Raw genomic sequence first — 17598 nt, forward strand, 5'->3', positions numbered from 1 at the left:
CCAAGGAGAAGAAGAGAGGGTTGTGTTGTGTGAAAATGAAGAAGGAGTGAGGGGTTTATATAAGAGTGAGGGGGGTGTAGGGTTCGGCCATTAGGGTTGGGTTTGAGAGGAAAATTAGTTTGAATTTTGAAGGTAGGTGGGGTTTATGGGGAAGAGAGGATGGATGTGAGTGGTGAATAGGTGATGGAAAAGAGTGATTGAGGTGATTGGTGAAGGGTATTTGGGGAAGAGAGTTATGAAAAAGTGTGAAGAGGAGAGAAGAAAAAGTGGGGACCCTTTGGGGTTCACAGATCCTGAGGGGATCCTGTGGGGTCCACAGATCAAGTGGGGTCAAGGACTTAACATCCCTGCTCCAATTAGGCGTGTAAAACGCCCTTGCTGTGCAATCCTGGCATTTAACGCCAGACTGCTGCCTGTTTCTGGCGTTAAACGCCCAAATGTAGCTTGTTTCTGGTGTTAAAGCCAACTTAGTGCCTGTTTCTGGCGTTAAATGCCAGACAGATGCTTGTTTCTAGCGTTTAAATGCCAGCTTGCTCTCCTCCAGGGTGTGTTGTTTTCAATGCTGTTTTTCATTCTGTTTTTGATTTTTCAGTAGTTTTTGTGACTTCACATGATCATCAACCTAATAAAACACGAAATAACAAAAAGAAAATAAAATAGATATGATTAAATAATATTAGGTTGCCTCCCAACAAGTGCTTCTTTAATGTCAATAGCTTGACAGTGAGCTCCCATGGAGCCTCACAGATAATCAGAGCAAGGTTGGAACCTCCCAACACCAAACTTAGAGTTTGAATGTGGGGGCTTTGATTGCCTCTGCAGTGAGAGAAGATTTTCATGCTTCCTCTCCATGGTTACAGAAGGAGATCCTTGAGTTTTAAACACAAGGTTGTCCTCATTCAGTTGAATGATCAATTTTTCTCTGTCCACATCAATCACAGCTCTTGCTGTGGCTAGAAAGGGTCTTCTAAGGATGATGGATTCATCCTCATCCTTCCCAGTGTCTAGGATTATAAAATCAGCAGGGATGTAGAGGCCTTCAACCTTTACTAACACGTCCTTTACTAGTCCATAAGCCTGTTTTCTTGAGTTGTCTGCTATCTCTAATGAGATTCTAGCAGCTTGTACCTCAAAGATCCCAAGTTTCTCCATTACAGAGAGTGGCATTAAGTTTATCTCTGACCCAAGGTCACATAGAGCCTTCTCAAAGATCATGGTTCCTATGGTACAAGGTATTAAGAACTTTCCAGGATCCTGTTTCTTCTTAGGCAATGTCAGTTGATCCAGATCACTCAGTTCATTGATGAGCAAGGGAGGTTCATCTTCCCAAGTCTCATTACCAAATAATTTGGCATTCAGCTTCATGATTGCACCAAGGTACTTGGCAACTTGCTCTTCAGTGACATCTTCATTTTCTTCAGAAGAAGAATACTCATCAGAGCTCATGAATGGCATAAGGAGGTTTAATGGAATCTCTATGATCTCTAGATGAGCCTCAAATTCTTTTGGTTCCTCAGAGGGAAACTCCTTGTTGATCACTGGACGTCCCAGGAGGTCTTCCTTACTGGGATTCACGTCCTCTCCCTCCCTTGTAGGTTCGGCCATAATGGTTAAATCAATGGCCTTGCACTCTCTTTTTGGATTCTCTTCTGTATTGTTTGGGAGAGTACTAGGAGGAGTTTCAGTGACTCTTTTACTCAGCTGGCCCACTTATGCCTCCAAATTTCTAATGGAGGACCTTGTTTCATTCATGAAACTTAAAGTGGCCTTAGATAGATCAGAGACTATATTTGCTAAGCTAGATGGATTCTGCTCAGAATTCTCTGTTTGTTGCTGAGTGGATGATGGAAAAGGCTTGCTATTGCTAAACCTGTTTCTTCCACCATTATTAAAGCCTTGTTAAGGCTTTTGTTGATCCTTCCATGAGAAATTTGGATGATTCCTCCATGAGGGATTATAGGTGTTTCCATAGGATTCACCCATGTAATTCACCTATGCTATTGCAGGGTTCTCAGGATCATAAGCTTCTTCTTCAGAAGATGCCTCTTTAGTACTGTTGGATGATTCCTTCAATCCATTCAGACTCTGAGAGATCATATTGACTTGCTGAGTCGATATTTTATTCTGAGCCAATATGGCATTCAGAGTATCAATTTCAAGAACTCCCTTCCTCATAGGCGTCCCATTATTCACAGGATTCCTTTAAGAAGTGTACATGAACTGGTTATTTGCAACCATGTCAATGAGTTCTTGAGCTTCTGCAGGCATTTTCTTTAGGTGAATGGATCCACATGCAGAATGGTCTAGTGACATCTTTGATAGCTCAGACAGACCATCATAGAATATATCCAGGATGGTCCATTCTGAAAGCATGTCAGAAGGACACTTTTTGGTCAGTTCCTTGTATCTCTCCCAAGCTTCATAGAGGGATTCACCTTCTTTCTGTTTGAAGGTTTGAACATCCACTCTAAGCTTACTAAGCTTTTGAGGAGGAAAGAACTTGGCTAAGAAAGCCGTGACCAGCTTATCCCAAGAGTTCAGGCTATCTTTAGGTTGAGAGTCCAACCATATTCTAGCTCTGTCTCTTACAGCAAATGGGAAAAGCATAAGCCTGTAGACCTCGGGATCAACCCCATTGGTCTTAACAGTATCACAGATCTGCAAGAACTCAGTTAAGAACTGAAAAGGATCTTCAGATGGAAGTCTATGAAACTTGCAGTTTTATTGCATCAGAGAAACTAATTGAGGTTTCAGCTCAAAATTGTTTGCTCCAATGGCAGGGATTGAGATGCTTCTTCCATGTAAATTGGAATTAGGTGCAGTAAAGTCACCAAGCATCTTCCTTGCATTGTTATTATTTTCGGCCATGTCTCCTTCTTTTTCGAAATTTTCAGTTAGATTTTCTCCAGAGAGTTGTGCTTTAGCTTCCCTTAGCTTCCTCTTCAAAGTTCTTTCAGGTTTAGGATCAGCCTCAACAAGAATGTTCTTATCCTTGTTCCTGCTCATATGAAAAAGAAGAAAACAGAAAAGAAAATATGGAATCCTCTATGTCACAGTATAGAGATTCCTTATGCAAGTATAGGAAGAGAAGAATGTAAGAAGGAGAAGAGGTAAAATTCAAACACGGAGAGGAAGATGGGGTTCGAATTTTGGGTGGAAGAGAAGTGTTAGTAGATGAATAAATAAATAGAAGGAGATGAGAGAGAGGGAATTTCGAAAATTAATTAAATAAAAAATAAAATTTAAAGTTAAATTTCGAAAATTAAAATTAAAATAAAATTAAATTAAAAATTAAAACAATTAGTTAAAAAAAGGGAATTTTGAAAAAGAGGGAAGGGATTTTCGAAAATTAGAGAGAGAGAATTAGTTAGGTAGTTTTGAAAAAGATAAGAATTAATCAAAAAGTTAAGTGGTTAATTGAAAAAGATTTGAAAATCAAATTTGAAAAGATAAGAAGTTTAGAAAAGATTTTGAAAAAGATGTGATTGAAATTTATTTTGAAAAAGATTTGAAAAAGAAATTTAAAAAGATTTGATTTTGAAAATTAAAGTTGATTACTTGACTAACAAGAAACTAAAAGATATGATTTTAAAATTTAAAGATTGAACATTTCTTAATAGGCAAGTAACAACTTAATATTTTTTGAATCAATCATATTAATTGTTAGTATTAAATTCGAAAATATGAAATAGAAATAAGAAAAAGATTTTTTTTTTGAAAATCAATTTGAAATTTTCGAAAATTATGAAAGAAAAATGAAAAAGATTTGATTTTTTTGAAAAAGATAGAGTTTTTAAAATGAAAATTTGATTTGACTCATAAGAAACAACTAATTTTGAAACATTTTTGAAAAAGTCAACCTAAATTTTTGAAATTTTATGATAGAATAAGGAAAAGATATTTTTTTGATTTTTTTGAATTTTTAATGATGAAAGAGAAAAACATCAAAAAGACTCAATGCATGAAAATTTTGGATCAAAACATGTGATGCATGCAAGAACACTATGAATGTCAAGATGAACACCAAGAACACTTTGAATGTCAAGATGAACACCAAGAACTTATTTTTGAAAAATTTTCACAAAAAGAAAACATGCAAGACACCAAACTTAAAAATTTTTATTCTTTAGACATTAATGTTTCAAGAATGCATATGAAAAACAAGAAAAGACACAAAACAAGAAAATATGAAGATCAAACAAGAAGACTGGCCAAGAACAACTTGAAGATCATGAAGAATGCAATGCATGAAATTTTCGAAAATAATTTTTTTAGAAAATTAAAAAGATGCAATTGACACCAAACTTAAAACTTGACTCTAGACTCAAACAAGAAACACAAAAATATTTTTGATTTTATGATTTTATAAATTTTTTTTATTTTTCGAAAACTAATTGGGAAAAATGAAAAAGAGGAAAATAATTTTTTTGTATTTTTCAAAAATAGGAAATAAAAAGCTTAAAATTAAAATAAAATTACCTAATCTGAGCAACAAGATGAACCGTCAGTTGTCCAAACTCGAACAATCCCCGGCAACGGCGCCAAAAATTTGGTGCACGAAATTGTGATCATCAATGGCGCCAAGAACTTGGTACGCACAATTGTAATCTCAACTCTTTATCACAACTTCGCACAACTAACCAGCAAGTGCACTAGGTCGTCCAAGTAATAAACCTTACGTGAGTAAGGGTCGATCCCACAGAGATTGTCGGCCTGAAGCAAGCTATGGTCACCTTGTAAATCTCAGTCAGGCGGATTCAAATGGGTATGGTGAATTGATAATAAAAACATAAATAAAATATAAACTGGGATAGAGATACTTATGTAATTCATTGGTGAGAATTTCAGATAAGCGTATAGAGATGCTTTCGTTCCTCCTGAACCTCTGCTTTCCTGCTGTCTTCATCCAATCATTCCTACTCCTTTCCATGGCAAGCTTTATGTAGGGCATCACTGTTGTCAATGGCTACATCCCATCCTCTCTGTGAAAATGGTCCAATGCGCTGTCACTGCATGGCTAATCATCTGTTAGTTCTCGATCATACTGGAATAGGATTTACTATCCTTTTGCGTCTGTCACTACGCCCAGCACTCGCGAGTTTGAAGCTCGTCACAGCCATCCCTTCCCAGATCCTACTCGGAATACCACAAACAAGGTTTAGAGTTTCCGGATCTCAAGAATGGCCATCCATGGGTTCTAACTTATACCACGAAGATTCTAATATCTCGGACTCGGTCCTCTGTATTAGATATCTAAGAGATACTCATTCTAGCTTGTTTGCATGTAGAACGGAAGTGTTTGTCAGGCAGGCGTTCATAGGTGAGAATAATGATGAGCGTCACATAATCATCACATTCATCATGTTCTTGGGTGCGAATGGATATCTTAGAATAGGAATAAGCTTGAATTGAATAGAAAAATAGTAGTACTTTGTATTAATTCATGAGGAGCAGCAGAGCTCCACACCTTAATCTATGGTGTGTAGAAACTCTACCGTTGAAAATACATAAGAACAAGGTCCAGGCATGGCCAAGAGGCCAACCCCCATGATCTAAGAACTAAACGTCCAGAGATGAACAAAAGATAATCCAAAGATCTAAATACAATAATAAAAAGTCCTATTTATGCTAAACTAGTTACTATGGTTTACATAAATGAGTAAATGATGCAGAAATCCACTTCCGGGGCCCACTTGGTGTGTGCTTGGGCTGAGCATTGAGCTTTACACGTGTAGAGGCTTCTCTTGGAGTTGAACACCAGTTTGTAACCTGTTTCTGGCGTTTAACTCCACTTTGCAACCTGTTTCTGGCGTTTAACTCCAGAATGCAGCATGGAACTGGCGTTCAATGCTAGTTTGCGTCGTATAAACTCGGGCAAAGTATGGACTATTATATATTGCTGGAAAGCCCTGGATGTCTATTTTCCAACGCAATTGAGAGCGCGCCATATGAAGTTCTGTAGCTCCGGAAAATCCACTTTGAGTGCAGGAAGGTCAGAATCCAACAACATCTACAGTCCTTCTTCAACCTCTGAATCTGATTTTTGCTCAGGTCCCTCAATTTCAGCCAGAAAATACCTGAAATCACAGAAAAATACACAAACTCATAGTAAAGTCCAGAAATGTGAATTTTAATTAAAAACTAGTAAAAATATACTAAAAACTAACTAAATCATACTAAAAACTATGTAAAAACAATGCCAAAAAGCGTATAAATTATCCGCTCATCAGTTCGTATCATCTTTCTCTACATGTTGACACCACTTTTGATCGGTAGAAGTTGACGATAACGTAGCTCCTCTACCCCTTGAGTTCGGCCAACGGGAACTTTAGGAGGCACAGACGATTCTGGATGTTTTCTTCTTCGATAGCTCGGTCAGAAAGCTTCTCCGGAGCTTTGAATATTTTGATTTTGTACGAAGGTATGGTCTTCATTTCTTGTAGTTAATGTTTAATGTCACATGAAAACTTAGGCTAGAAGACCTTAAGATAGGAATGAATTGAATGTATAATTGATGGATTGTGCATATGGTATAAAATTTGTGGTTTAGCTGTTGTTAATAATTTGCTGTTGAAGTTGGTTAGTTTTGGGAAACGATTTAATATTATTATTTGTTTGATTTTGAAATAATTTGTTACTGGAAATGATTTGAATGACTGAGAGGTGTTTGGTTTGGTAGTTGGGACCCTTGAAGGGTCGTAGAAATTCAAGTTTTAGAGGAGATACTGCCAAAATTTCTATAAGAATTAGAGTTTTGATTTGAAGTGTTATTTTAAAAAGGAAAGAGATTATTATATGGTTTGTGTATTTGAGACTATTTGTTGATCCTTAATTGTTGATGATTGTTTGGATTAGATAGCTTTAATTCAATTCTCTTCTCTCAATTGCATAATGTTTTCTATAATTGCCTACCAATTGTTTGTGATAATGACAACCTTAGCTATGGAGTAGATTTCTTTTACTTGGCTTAGGGGTTGAGTTATTGGAGATACTTGAATAGTGGATATCAATTGTAGATTATGAATTGAGAAGTCGCTAATTGACTTGGAGTGCACTAAAGCTAGACTTCCCTAGGGTGAGACTAGGACTTGTGACTCAAGTTAGTTACTCTCACCTGACTTTCCTCCATTGTTAGGAGTTTAACTAAGTGAAGCAATAATCAATTCTTATCATAATTGAAGAAAAACTATAATGATGGAACTTCCAATGCTTACCCTTAGCCAAGACTTTTATCTCAATTAATTGTTGTTTGCTTTGCTAGCTTGAATCCTTGCACCAATTCTCAAAATCATAAAAGCTTTCCTAATCAATGGTGCACATTCTAAAGCAATTCCTAGGGAGAACGACCCGGGATCAATACTCTCGGTCATAGATTTTAGAATTGTTTGATGCGGTATTCGCGTGTTGGTTAGACTATACTCACGATTGGATTCATTACTAGTTTCTAACCTGCATAAGAATATTCCCGTTCATCAAAATGGCACCGTTGCCAGAGAATTGCTTATGTGTGCCATTCTATTGGTTAGTGTGAATATGTTAATATGTGAATATTTGCGTTTCTCTCTTGATTGATTGTTTGCTTGATTGTTAGTTAGGATAAGTCTTTGCTTAGATACCAATTGATGTCATGAGTTTCTTATCTCCTTCATTGTATGACGCGCTCACTACCAAATCCGAGCTTAGCATTATTTGATTCGGAAATTGAAAGAACTTTGCTTCATATTAGGCAAGCTCGGAGGCGGTTAGTCTTTGAGGAAGGTGAAAAGGTTTTTACCAATTCACCAACCATATCATCGTCATCTAACGAAGGCACTAATTACTCTTCCGTTGATACTACTAATAGTTCTTCTTTTGATCTAGGTTTTGACAACATGGCCGCTCCAAGGAGAGTTACTCTCAAGGAAGCGGGTGCACCGGATTTTGTTTTCCAACCTCTACATGTGCTTCATTCCAACTTGAATGCAAACTTTGAACTCAAGACCGCTCTCATCAATCTCTTACCAAAATTCCATGGACTTCCCGCACAAGATCCAATTAGACACCTCAAGGACTTTCATGATGTATGCTCGACTACTAGGCGGGAAGGATCCGATGAAGTGGCTATATGGTTGTTTTTCTTCCCTTTCTCTCTTGAGGGAAGAGTCAATGAGTGGTTCTATACCTTACCTAGTGATGTTGTGTCCGATTGGGACTTTCTTAGAAGAGAATTTCTTGATAAATTCATGCCCGTGGAAATGACGGACAAGCTAAGAAAGGAGATCTCATGTATTGTATAAGGGGAGATGGAAACTTTGTATGAATATTGGGAACGGTTTCGCAAACTCCTTGATTTATGCCCCAACCACATGATTGACACTCAAGTCTTGCTTAGCTATGTGTGCCAAGGCATGAGGGAGCAAGATAAGAATTTGTTGGATACTTCAAGCAATGGTTCTTTGTCAAAGTATAGGACGACGGAGGAGGCATGGCGACTCATTACCAACTTGGCCGAGTCCACTCAACATGCTAGACGGAGAGTCAACCGTCCAAGGGCCGTGAATGAAGTTAGTGGTGAAACCGCTACCCTTACTAAGACCTTGTGTGAGATGACAAGCCTTCTAAAGCAACTCCAAGTGAATCAACAACAATCCCCATCCCAACAACCACTACCTCCTCAAAACCAACAATGTCAACAATTGGTCCCCCAAAAAGTTTGTGGTATTTGCTCATGCTACTCCCACTACACGGACGAATGTCCAAGTCTCCAAGAAGATAACACTCTAGCGGCTACCCACAACTTTTATGATTGCTCCTACTATGAACGTGCTAATCAATGATACCATAACCAAGGGAGCAATTATAACCAAGGGTACCCCCAACAAGGAGGCAACTATAACCAAGGGAGTAACAACTCTAATCAAGGATGGAGGGATAACTCCAACCAAAGTTGGTGGGACAATTATCAACAAGGAGGAAGGGACAATGGAGGCAACCAAATGTGGAACAACAATACTCCACAAAACTGCTATTCACAAAACCCTCCAAACCAACAACCAAATCAAGGAAGGAACTATCAAACCTACGTACCATCTCATAGACAACCACTTCCACCCAACCAACCCCAAGCACCACAAATCACCTATCCTTCCACATCCCCAAACCAAGATGACACACTCTGGTCCATACTCCAAGGACAAAAAGAACTCCAAAACACACTCAACTCGAGTCTTAATGGTCTCACTTCTATCCTCCAAGCTCTCATTGCTTGTATGGAGCCACCTTCTACTCCCACCCCTCAAGCCTCAACTTCTAGTGTCATACCCTCTCAACCTCTACCCAATCCCAAGGGTGACATCAACGCCGTAACCTTGAGGTCCGGAACTCAATTGAAGGAAATGGATTCAAAGGCACCTAGTCCAATGAAAGTTGCTCAAGAGGAAGATGGAGTTGAGATAGAAGAAATTGAAGAAGAGGATGAGTCACATGTAATAGTTGAACATGAAGACCCTCTACTAAGGAGTGAAGTCCCTAGGAAGGAGCAAATCTTGGAGGAAGTGGCTCAACCAATCCCATTTCCTACATTGGCAAGAAAGGCCAAGAAATGTGTGGAACTTGATCCCCAATGGTAAAGATGTTCAAGAAAGTGGAGGTAACTATCCCCCTCTTTGATGCTATACATCAAGTGCCTAAATATGCAAAATTTCTTAAAGACTTGTGTATGAACAAAGATAGAATTCATGAGTTGGAAACCATTCAATTGGGTAGTTTTATTTCGGCTTTGATGGGATCCATTTCGGAAAAGTGTGTTGATCCGGGTCCTTGTTTAGTTTCTTGTGTCATTGATGGAGTCCAATTCATTGATTGTATGTGCGACCTTGGTGCATGCGTTAGCATTATGCCTCTTTCCGTTTATCATCTATTGAAGCTCCCACCGTTGAAGCGGTCAGCGGCTAGGTTTGTCTTGGCGGACAAGAGTATAATAACCGTGTCGGGTATTGCGGAAGATGTGTTGGTCGACATAAAGGGTTTGATATTTCCAATTGATTTCCATATCATTGAGATGCCACCAAGTGAATCCGAGAGGGCATCATCTATCCTACTTGGGAGACCATTTTTTAGGACATCTAGATTCAAGTTGGATGCCCATTCGGAAATCTACTCATTCGAGATAGATGGGAGAGTTGTAAGTTTTAGTCTAGAAGAGGTAATGAGGCACCCACCGTAGAATCATTCCATATTCCGGTGTGATCTAATTGACAACATTGTGGCCGAAGTGCATTATGCAAAGCTAGAAGAGAAACATATGATTGAAGGAAATAGTGAAGATCCAAGTGAAGAAGTTCAAGTGACAAGCCAAGAACAAAAGCTAGAATTGAAGCCATTGCCACCCCACCTAAAGTACTCATACCTTGATGAAGCCCACAAGTTTCCGGTGATCATAGCAAGAGAACTAAATCCTCAACAAGAAGAGAAGTTGCTATGTGTCTTGAGGAAGAACAAAAGGGCAATAGGGTGGAGTTTGGCGGATCTAGTGGGGATAAGTCCCCAAGTGTGTGAGCACCGGATCTTTTTGGAAGAAGAAGCTAGACCCGTGAGACAACCTCAAAGGTGATTAAATCCTACTATTTTGGAGGTTGTCAAGAAAGAGGTGACACGGTTACTCGAGGCGGACATCATCTACCCTATTTCGGATAGTGAATGGGTGAGTCCCGTTCAAGTTGTGCCTAAGAAGTCCGGGGTAACCACAATCAAGAATGAAAGCGGGAAGCTCATAGCAATACGGGTGCAAAACTCGTGGCGAGTATGCATAGACTACCGAAGGTTGAATTCGGCCACTAGAAAAGATCATTTTCCACTTCCGTTTATCGATCAAATGCTCGATCGATTATCCGGTAAATCTCATTATTGCTTTCTAGATGGCTATTCGGGATACTTCCAAATACAAATTGCTCTAGAGGACCAAGAAAAAACAACATTTACTTGTCCTATTGAAACTTATGCTTACAAGCGTATGCCATTCGACTTATGCAATGCACCAGCAACTTTTCAAAGGTGCATGGTGCACGAAATTACAATCACACTTTTGTAACTCCGCACAACTAACCAACAAGTGCACTGGGTCGTCCAAGTAATACCTTACGTGAGTAAGGGTCGATCCCACAGAGATTGTCGGCTTGAAGCAAGCTATGGTTATCTTGTAACTCTTAGTCAGGATATCAGTAATTCTCAGATTTAATTGTAAAGAATAAAAGAACATGAAATAAATACTTGTTATGCAGTAATGAAGAACAGGTTGAGGCTTTGGAGATGCTTTGTCTTCTGAACCTATGCTTTCCTACTATCTTCTTCTTCATGCACGCAAGACTCCTTCCATGGCAAGCTTTATGTTGGACATCACCGTTGTCAATGGCTACATCCCGTCCTCTCAGTGAAAATATTCCAAATGCGCTGTCACCGAACGGCTAATCATCTGTCGGTTCTCGATCATATCGGAATAGGATCCATTAATCCTTTTGCGTCTGTCACTACGCCCAACACTCGCGAGTTTGAAGATCGTCACATTCATCCCTTCCCAGATCCTACTCAGAATACCACAGACAAGGTTTAGACGTTCCGGATCTCAAGAATAACCGCCAATGATTCTAGCTTATACCACGAAGACTCTGATTTGAATCATGAGGCTAAGAGATATGCATTCAATCTAAGGTAGAACAGAGGTGATTGTCAGGCAGGCGTTCATAGGTGAGAATGATGATGAGTGTCACGGATCATCACATTCATCAAGTTGAAGTGCGAATGAATATCTTAGAATGGAAGCAAGCGTAATAGAATGGAAAACAGTAGTAATTGCATTAATTCATGAAGAACAGCAGAGCTCCTCACCCCCAACAATGGGGTTTAGAGACTCATGCCGTAGAGAATACAATATGAAACGTGTATAATGTCATGAGGTACAAGATGAATCACTGAAAATAGTATTTATAGTAAACTAGTGACCTAGGGTTACAGAAAATGAGTAAGCTAGGGTGTTTATTGTAAAAATCCACTTTTGGGGCCCACTTGGTGTGTGCTTGGGCTGAGCATTGAAGCTTTCATGTGTAGAGACATTTTCTGGAGTTAAACGCCAGTTTTTATGCCAGTTTGGGCGTTTAACTCCAGCTTTTGTGCCAGTTCTGGAGTTAAACGCCAGAATTCTTGAGCTGACTTGGAACGCCTGTTTGGGCCATCAAATCTCGGGGAAAGTATGGACTATTATACATTGCTGGAAAGCCCAGGATGTCTACTTTCTAACCCAATTGAGAGCACGCCAATTGGACTTCTTTAGCTCCAGAAAATCGACTTTGAGTGCAGGGAGGTCAGAATCCCATAGCATCTGCAGTCCTTTTTCAGCCTCTGAATCAGATTTTTGCTCAGGTCCCTCAATTTCAGCCAGAAAATACCTGAAATCACAGAAAAAAACACAAACTCATAGTAAAGCCCAGAAAAGTGATTTTTATTTAAAAACTAATAAAAACATAATAAAAACTAACTAAAATATACTAAAAATATACTAAAAATAATGCCAGAAAGCGTATGAATTATCCGCTCATCACAACACGAAACTTAAATTGTTGCTTGTCCCCAAGCAACTAAAAATCAAATAGGATAAAAAGAAGAGAATATACAATGAATTCCAAAAACATCTATGAAGATCAGTATTAATTAGATAAGCGGGGCTTTTAGCTTTTTGCCTCTGAACAGTTTTGGCATCTCACTTTATCCTTTGAAGTTCAGAATGATTGGCTTCTATAGGAACTCAGAATCTAGATAGTGTTATTGATTCTCCTAGTTAAGTATGTTGATTCTTGAACACAGTTACTTTATGAGTCTTGGCCGTGACCCTAAGCACTTTGTTTTCCAATATTACCACCGGATACATAAATGCCACAGACACATAACTGGGTGAACCTTTCCAGATTGTGACTCAGCTTTGCTAAAGTCCCCAATTAGAGGTGTCCAAAGCTCTTAAGCACACTCTTTTTTTTTGCTTTGGACCACGACTTTAACCGCTCAGTCTCAAGTTTTCACTTGGCACCTTCACGCCACAAGCACATGGTTAGGGACAGCTTGGTTTAGCCGCTTAGGCCAGGATTTTATTCCTTTAGGCCCTCCTATCCACTTATGCTCAAAGCCTTGGATCCTTTTTATCACCCTTGCCTTTTGGTTTAAAGGGGTACTGGCTTTTTCTGCTTGCTTTTCTCTTCCTTTTTTTTATGCAAGCTTTCTATTCACTGCTTTTTCTTGCTTCAAGAGTCAATTTTATGATTTTTCAGATCATCAAATAACATGTCTCCTTTTTCTTTCATTCCTTCAAGAGCCAACAATTTTAACATTCATAAACAATCAAATTAAAAAATATGCACTGTTCAAGCATTCATTCAGAGAACAAGAGTATTGCCACCACATCAAAATAATTAAACTGCTTTAAAATTCGAAATTCATGTACTTCTTTTTCTTTTTCAGTTAAAAATATTTTTTTATTTAAGAAAGGTGATGGATTCATAGGGCATTCATAGCTTTAAGACATAAACTCTAATTTTATTGATTATGGAATAAAAATAAGACTCAAAGATAAATATAAGAACAAACCCATAGAAGATAGAAAATTAAAAGCAGAAAAATAAATGACTCTTAATAATAAAGGTTATCACAGAGTTAGGACTCAACAACCTTGATTTTGAGAGGTTGATGCTCCCTATTTTTGTGGGGTTCTTGGTCCTTCAAGGGAGAGCTTCTGGCGCTTCAGCTCCTGTAGCTCACGCCCCTGCTTCTCCTGTTCCTTCAGTAGCTTGCAGAGCATGTAGTTTTGATTCTGCTGTTCTTCCTTAAGTTGTTCCATAGCTTCCTGCAGCTTGGTAACAGATGCTTCTAAGCAGGTCCAGTAGTCAATTTTAGGAATTTATGGGAGAAACTCCTGCGCCCTCTTTTTGATGGAGTTGTCTTGCACTTGTCCTTCCATTAACTTCTTGGTGATTGGGTGTTCAATTGGGATGAATTCATCTACTCCCATTCTCACCCCAGCATCTTTACATAGCAGAGAAATTAAGCTTGGGTAGGCCAGTTTGGCTTTAGTGGAATTCTTGTTTGCAATTGTGTAAATCTCACAAGAAATCAGATGATGAATCTCCACTTCTTTTCCAAGCATAATACAATGAATCATCACAGCTCTTTTGACAGTAACCTCAGAGCGGTTGCTAGTAGGCAATATAGAACGCCCAATGAAGTCCAGCCAGCCTCTTACAACTGGTTTGAGATCTCCTCTCTTGAGTTGGTTTGGGACACCTTTGGAATTGGTTATCCACTTAGTTCCAGGGAGGCATATGTCCTCTAGAACTTGATCCAACCGCTTATCTACTCTCACCATTCTCCTATTAAAGGATTCAGGATCATCTTGTAGTTGAGGTAGTTTGAAGACCTCTCTTATTTTATCCAGATGGAAGTAAATAATTCTTCCTCTGACCATGGTTCTGTAGGTATGAAAGGCGGTTCTAGTCATTCTCTGCTTATCTGTCAGCCACAGATTTGAGTAGAATTTCTGAACCATGTTTCTTCCAACCTTTGTCTCAGGATTGGCTAGAATTTCCCATCCTCTATTTCGAATTTTCTCTTGGATCTCCGGATATTCATCTTCTTTCAGATTGAATTTAACTTCCGGGATCACTGACCTCAGACCCATTATTTTGTAGTAATGATCTGCATGTTCCTTGGTTAGGAACCTCTCTTGATTCCAAAGACTCTTTGGAGTATTCTCTTTCTTGCCTCTTGATTTGGTTTGTTTTCCCTTGGGTGCCATGATCTTGATGAGTCTTAGCTCAGTGATCACGGAAAAACACACCAAACTTAGAGGTTTGCTTGCCCTCGAGCAAAAGAAAGGAAAGGGAAGAGAGAGGAGAATAGGTAAATTCGAATGGTGTAGAGGAGGGGATGGCCGAAACTATATTTATAGGAGGAGGGGATGGCTTTCGAAAAATGTGAGAGAGATATGAAAAGATATGGAAAGAATTTGAGAAGATATTGGAGTTTTTGAAGAAGATTTGGAAAGAATTTGAAAGAATTTTGAGAAATAATTTAGAAAATTATTGAATAATGAGAATTGAGGGTGAATGATGAAAGTTTGAAACATGTTTATGCAGAAAATTATGAGTCAAAACATGAAAATTTGAAAAAATTGAAGTTGGAAACAAAATCTCCTCCCCCTGTCTATCTGGCGTTAAACGCCCAGAATGGTATCCATTCTGGCGTTTAACGCCCAGTTGTTGGCCAATATGGGCGTTTAACGCCCAGCCAGGTACCCTGGCTGGCGTTAAACGCCAGAAACTCCTTTATCACTGGGCGTTTTGCTGAACGCCTAGGATACTGCAAATCTGGCGTTAAACGCCCAGAATGGTACCCATTCTGGCGTTTAACACCCAAAATGGTGCCTTTACTGGCGTTAAACACCCAGAATGATACCCATTCTGGCGTTTAACACCCAAAATGCCCTTTACTGGTGTTTTCTTGCCAGCAGGCTCCTTTTCTCTATTTTTTGTACTGAATCCTTCTGTAACTCTGTGAATTCCTTCAATTTTGATGCTTAGCCTTTGATGAAAATGTATATCAAACACTCTACAAGTATTAATTAAAATAAATAACTTGCTAATGGCTGGGTTGCCTCCCAGCAAGCGCTTCTTTATTGTCTTTAGCTGGACCCTTACTGAGCTTCATTCAAGCCTCAGTTTTGAGCATTCTTGCTCAAAATTGCCTTCAAGATAATGTTTTATTCTCTGTCCATTGACAATGAACTTTTTGTCAGAATCAATATCTTGAAGCTCAACATATCCATATGGTGACACTCCTGTAATCACATATGGTCCCCTCCACCAGGATTTTAATTTCCCAGGGAATAATCTGAGCCTAGAGTTGAATAGTAGAACTTTTTGTCCTTGCTCAAAGACTCTGGATGACAATTTCTTGTCATGCCACTTTTTTGCTTTTTCCTTATAAATTTTTGCATTTTCAAAAGCATTGAGTCTGAACTCTTCCAGCTCATTTAGCTGGAGCAATCTTTTCTCACCAGCTAACTTAGCATCCATGTTTAGGAATCTGGTTGCCTAGTAGGCTTTATGTTTCAGTTCCACGGGCAGATAACAAGCCTTGCCATACACAAGCTGGTATGGAGAGGTTCCTATAGGAGTCTTGAATGCTGTTCTGTATGCCCACAGAGCATCATCCAAGCTCCTTGCCCAATCCTTTCTACGGGCAATTACAGTCTGTTCTAGGATTCTCTTTAGTTCTCTATTAGAGACTTCAGCCTGCCCATTTGTCTGTGAATGATACGGAGTTGCTACTTTGTGGCTAATTCCATATCGAACCATAGCAGAGTAAAGCTATTTATTGCAGAAATGGGTTCCCCCATCACTGATTAGTACTCTGAGAACACCAAATCTGCTGAAAATATGTTTCTGGAGGAACTTCAGCACAGTCTTGGTATCATTAGTGGGTGTGGCAATTGCTTCCACCCATTTAGATACGTAGTCTACTGCCACCAGAATGTAAGTGTTTGAGTATGATGGTGGGAAAGGACCCATGAAGTCTATACCCCATACATCAAACAACTCAATCTCTAAGATCCCTTGTTGAGGCATGGCATAACCATGAGGCAAGTTACCAGCTCTTTGACAACTGTCACAGTTACGCACAAACTCTCGGGTATCTCTATAGAGAGTAGGCCAATAGAAGCCACATTGGAGGACTTTAGTGGCTGTTCGCTCACTTCCAAAATGTCCTCCGTACTGTGATCCATGACAATGCCACAGGATCTTCTGTGCCTCCTCTCTAGGGACGCATCTGCGGATCATTCCGTCGGCACATCTCTTAAAGAGACATGGTTCATCCCATAAGTATTACTTTGCATCAGAAATTAGTTTTTTCTTTTGCATCCTGCTGTACTCCTGGGGTATGAACCTCACAGCTTTATAAATTGCAATGTCTGCAAACCAAGGTGCCTCCTGAATGGCAAAGAGTTGCTCATCCGGGAAGGTCTCAGAGATCTCAGTGGAAGGGAGGGACGCCCTAGCCACTGGTTCTAACCGGGACAGGTGATCAGCTACTTGGTTCTCTATCCCTTTTCTGTCTCTTATTTCTATATCAAACTCTTGCAGAAGCAACACCCATCTTATGAGCCTGGGTTTTGAATCCTGCTTTGTGAGTAGATATTTAAGAGCGGCATGGTCAGTGTACACAATCACTTTTGATCCTACTAAATAGGATCTAAACTTGTCAATGACATAAACCACTGCAAGCAACTCTTTTTCTGTGGTTGTGTAATTCTTCTGTGTGTCATTTAGAACATGACTGGCATAGTAGATGACGTGCAGAAGCTTGTTATGCCTTTGTCCCAACACTGCACCAATGGCATGGTCACTGGCATCACACATTAATTCAAATGGTAATGTCCAGTCAGGTGCAGAGATGATTGGTGCTGTGACCAGCTTGGCTTTCAGGGTTTCAAACGCCTGCAGACACTCTGTGTCAAACACAAATGGCGTGTCAGCAGCTAGCAGGTTGCTCAGAGGTTTTGCAATTTTTGAAAAGTCCTTT

General features: G+C 39.3%; 1 non-coding gene across 1 annotated transcript; it reads left to right on the plus strand.

The window, feature by feature from the left end:
- The first annotated feature begins 2367 nt into the window (after window positions 1-2367).
- On the plus strand, window positions 2368-2475 carry LOC148550558 (small nucleolar RNA R71). Its single transcript, XR_015892546.1, has one exon. It is a non-coding gene; the product is annotated as a small nucleolar RNA R71 (small nucleolar RNA).
- Window positions 2476-17598: the final 15123 nt, after the last annotated feature.

This window comes from Arachis ipaensis, chromosome B7 (genome assembly GCF_059453495.1).
Source record: "Arachis ipaensis isolate K30076 ecotype BB chromosome B7, ASM5945349v1, whole genome shotgun sequence".
NCBI lineage: Eukaryota > Viridiplantae > Streptophyta > Magnoliopsida > Fabales > Fabaceae > Arachis > Arachis ipaensis.